At 45.1% G+C, this 4,814-nt stretch overlaps 1 protein-coding gene across 1 annotated transcript in view; it reads right to left on the bottom strand.

The window, feature by feature from the left end:
* Positions 1-2,816: 2,816 nt before the first annotated feature.
* The window catches only part of LOC311232724 (uncharacterized protein), a 41,581-nt gene continuing 39,583 nt past the window's right edge, over positions 2,817-4,814 (bottom strand). Inside the window, exon 15 of the mRNA XM_084338303.1 lies at positions 2,817-2,889. The gene's annotated coding sequence lies outside the window, so the exon portion shown is untranslated. The remainder of the gene's footprint in view (positions 2,890-4,814) is intronic.

Raw genomic sequence — 4,814 nt, 5'->3', positions numbered from 1 at the left:
ACTGTCTCACCCCCCCACACTAACGGTCTCACCCCACACTAACTGTCTCACCCCACACTAACTGTCTCACCCCCCCACACTAACTGTCTCACCCCACACTAACTGTCTCACCCCCCACACTAACTGTCTCACCCCACACTAACGGTCTCACCCCCCCACACTAACGGTCTCACCCCACACTAACTGTCTCACCCCCCCACACTAACGGTCTCACCCCACACTAACTGTCTCACCCCCCCACACTAACGGTCTCACCCCACACCAACGGTCTCACCCCACACTAACTGTCTCACCCCACACTAACTGTCTCACCCCACACTAACGGTCTCACCCCACACTAACGGTCTCACCCCACACTAACGGTCTCACCCCACACTAACTGTCTCACCCCACACTAACGGTCTCACCCCACACTAACGGTCTCACCCCCCCACACTAACGGTCTCACCCCACACTAACGGTCTCACCCCACACTAACTGTCTCACCCCACACTAACGGTCTCACCCCACACTAACTGTCTCACCCCACACTAACGGTCTCACCCCACACTAACGGTCTCACCCCACACTAACGGTCTCACCCCACACTAACGGTCTGTAAAGTGTCACAGCCAACTAAGTGACACTGGGTAGTATGACATCCTGATCTTATATATGATTATGGGGAATGTCTGTAGATTCTTCCTAACAACAGTGACCCTTCTTGAAATTGACATTCCTGTTTGTTCTTTTATAACCAGTATATTCTTTATACACTTTAAAACTAAAACTCTGGTTGGAAGACAGTGATTGTGTGAATCTAACCTATTTTTAATATGCTTCAGTATTCAATTATATGCTTCTGCGTAGAGAAGAATGATTTGCTTGGTCTGTACAGATGCATCTGTCTCCCTCCCTCCACATGAGCCTGCAGTAGGGAGTTAACCATAAGAATGTGACCTTGCCAGGCAGGGCCTCTTCCCGGAGCTCTCCGGCCGGCAGACGCATGGTTGACCGGTTGCCTAAATATTAAAGGCAACCAACTTGTGTCTAACCACGCCCAACTTGCGTCTAGCCACGCCCCCGCGGCAGCAGCAGGCAGCTCCGCTCTGCCGCGCCCTTATTCGCCCCTTATTCAGTATCCAGAAATAGCTCAATTGGCAAAGCTGCATGGCTGTGGATCCTACGGCTCGTTATCCAGAAATAGCTCAATTGGCAAAGCTGCATGGCTGTGGATCCTACGGCTCGTTGCTGGCTAGTTCGATTCCCTTAATTTTTTTTTTTTTTTTTTTTTTTTAACGTGCATTCGCATTCTTTCGCCGTTAAGTTTAGGCATAACTTTAAGCATTGTTTCGGAGTTGGTTAAGGTTAGGCATTGTTTCGGAGTTGCTTAAGGTTAGAAGGGTTAAGTTTAGGCGCTGTTAAGGAGCTGGTTAAGGTTAGAGTTTGACTTAGAGAATGGCAATATTTTTTAACGTGCATTCATTTCGCCGGTTAAGTTTAGGCATTGTTTCGGAGTTGGTTAAGGTTAGGCATTGTTTCGGAGTTGCTTAAGGTTAGAAGGGTTAAGTTTAGGCGCTGTTAAGGAGCTGGTTAAGGTTAGAGTTTGACTTAGAGAATGGCAATAGACAGCCTATTTCCGCGCTGCAGCGCGAGGCAATAGACAGCCTATTTCCGCGCTGCCGCTCTCTCGCGCTGCCGTGGTCACATGGGCGTATTGGCCAATCAGAGAAACGCTAAACACAAGTTGGTTGCCTAAAATATTCACGCTGACCGGTTAACCCTTTGTGGGGTCTGAATGAGATGAAAAGTGAAGGGACTTTCCACAGCAGAGACAAAGGGAGTCTGTTCCAGCAAAAACGTTACAATTACTTTTCAAGTTACGGCCTAGTAGAGTAGGATGGGAGGAGAGCCAGCCCCCACGTACCGTGCATTGACTGGCTGGTGAAATGACATCACAGTGACAGCGCTGTATTTGGACCAATAAGCAAAGAGATCTGGGGCCCTTTATAAAGGCCAACTGGCCAGATCACAGGCAGATTTTGAGACTTTTTGGAGGGATAGGAAGATGGTGCTTGCAGACACCGGGCACAAGCCGTGCCAGATGAGATGTTTTGTTTTATACTTCTTTTAACTAAATTGGAAATTTTCCAATGAAGTCTCTTTTGTAACTTGCCTTTTCTAATTAAAAATACTTCTTTATAAATATATCTTTTTGTATCCATTCTTCTGACCAGACGGACGGGTAAGCATCGAAATGTTGTTTGCATTGTAACTTCACCCTTTGCGTTCTGATTTATGATGTAAAGACTTTAGAAACCAGCCGACAACCACGCGGTCCCGTAATGTTCCTGATTAATGATGTAAAAACTTTAGAAGTGTGGCTTTATCCATACGGAGGCCTAAGGAGAAAAATGTATATGTATACTAAAGGTGGGTTCTGTATAATGTGATTATCAAGTAAAGCCATACAGTGGTAATACGTGAAACCGAATAAGTTAAATGGATATCCTATGAATAGGAAAAGTCCTTCTCAGTGCAAAATAAAATAAATATACTCCGCAACTCCAATCAATCAACCGCATGACTGGAGAGGACGGAGGAGTGCATGTGTGGGCCTGGGTCGATTGGGTTTAACCCCTGCAGTTTGTAGACGCATTGAGTCTTAGACATCACAGACGTCGCAGGACGCTGCTTGAAGTTGAGATGCGGACCAATGAGTTATGGGGTTATCAATCTGACCTAGGCTTATGCCGGCACTTATCACGGTCTCACCATGCCGGACAGCAGCAGTGTGTTCTTGACGGTGGTTCCGAAGCGCTTAACCAGCACCTCGACGTCCAGGTGGGCGGTGGGCGTGTCCGGGACGTTGGTGACGACCAATAGGCTGCCCCAGACCACAGGACCCGTCTGTTGGAGCAGAGGAGACATGATGGGTCACTGGAGGATCCATCCATTTTATTTATTTGATCATTCATAAAAGATACATATAAAAGCTGCCCAGTAGGAATACATACATTTAAAAAAATCATTGAGGTTAAAAACACAATAAAGCCAAAAGGCTTATTTCCATTGTGTCCCTCTGGGGGTGGGGGTGGGGGGGGCAGTTGGCTGGCAGAAACAGTAGAGCAATATATAGTAGGGATGTCCGATATTATCGGCCGATATTGGCATTCAAATGAAATATGGAAAATTATCGGTATTGGTTTAAAAAAATATATATATATTCTTTTTTACATTTATTTAACCTTTATTTACCCAGGCAAGCAAGTAACAACAAATTCTTATTTTATTTATTGTCAAAAGTATGTAAATGTAAAGAGATATGTAATGTTAATTACCTGAAAAAAAAAATTTGGGGGGGGACCCTGCATATATCGGTATGGGTTGATATCGGTTATCGGAAATTAAGAGTTGGACAATATCGGTATATCGGAAAAAAAGCCAATATCGAACATCCCTAATATATATAGTATAGCCCAAATACAAAAATACAAAAACAAACCACACAATTTCACTACATTAAACAAGTCAAAGCCAAATACACAATCAAATTAAATTTATCTACAGCATTCCCTTTGTCTAATTAATAATAAAATCCAAGATCCATCTCTAAACACACATTACACGTCAGTTTTAACCACTCATCCTATCCTTCCTGGCCTCTAAGAGAATCCCAGAGGCCGACGCCAGCCACCGTCTTAACCTCTTCCACCCAAATGACATCACGTCATAAATCAATCTGTCTACACTGTCTGACAAAACTATCGGTTTATTTTTCAAACGTATTCAAGTATAAACATCATAACCATGTCACAACAGCAGTTATAATGTATATTATCATCAATACGTTAGTTTACCAATTAGGGCTGGGCGATAAAACAATAACGATATATTAGGGCTGGGCGATAAAACAATAACGATATATTAGGACTGGGCGATAAAACAATAACTATATATTAGGGCTGGGCGATAAAACAATAACGATATATTAGGGCTGGGCGATAAAACAATAACGATATATTAGGGCTGGGCGATAAAACAATAACGATATATTAGAGCTGGGCGATACGGCCTCTAAATGACATCGCGATATTTTTTGGCCATATCACGATACAAATCGCGATATTTTGCACTTAAAAGTGCTTGATTTTACCCTTTGATGCATACAGTCACGCCAATATGATGATTATAATAGTCCCTGCAACATATGTTTGCATTATTAAACCATGAAGATGCTTTAAAAAATTATTAAATGAAAATGTACTAAGAGGAGTCTACTGACACACTAATAAACATTTTTATTTACATGGTAAATGGCTTTTTACATCTACATCTTTACATCTAAGACAATTTATATGGTAAATGGCTGCTTTTTTATATAGCGCTTTTATCCAAAGCGCTTTACAATTAGTTCCTCACATTTGACCCGCTCACTCACACACTCACACACCGACGGCGGAGGTGACCAATGCGAGGTGCCGACCTGCTCATCGGGAGCAGTTAGGGGTTAAGTGTCTTGCTCAAGGACACATCGACACGCTGCCCGGGAATCGAACCGGGAACCTCCGGATTGCCAGACGACTGCTCTACCTCCTGAGCCACTGTCGCCCCACATAAAATATATATATAACCGAGGGGGGGGGGGGGGGGGGGTCAGGACCCTAACCCAGGGGGGGGGGGGGGGGGGCTCAGGACCCTAACCCAGGGGGGGGGGGGGGGTCAGGACCCTAACCCAGGGGGGCTCAGGACCCTAACCCAGGGGGGGGGGGGGGGGGGGGGGGTCAGGACCCTAACCCAGGGGGGGGGGGTCAGGACCCTAACCCAGGGGGGGG

Source organism: Notolepis coatsorum, assembly GCF_963971535.1.
Source record: "Notolepis coatsorum genome assembly, contig: SUPER_7_unloc_2, whole genome shotgun sequence".
NCBI lineage: Eukaryota > Metazoa > Chordata > Actinopteri > Aulopiformes > Paralepididae > Notolepis > Notolepis coatsorum.
Note: the sequence above shows the minus strand (reverse complement) of the source record. Positions and strands in the feature narration are given on the sequence as shown.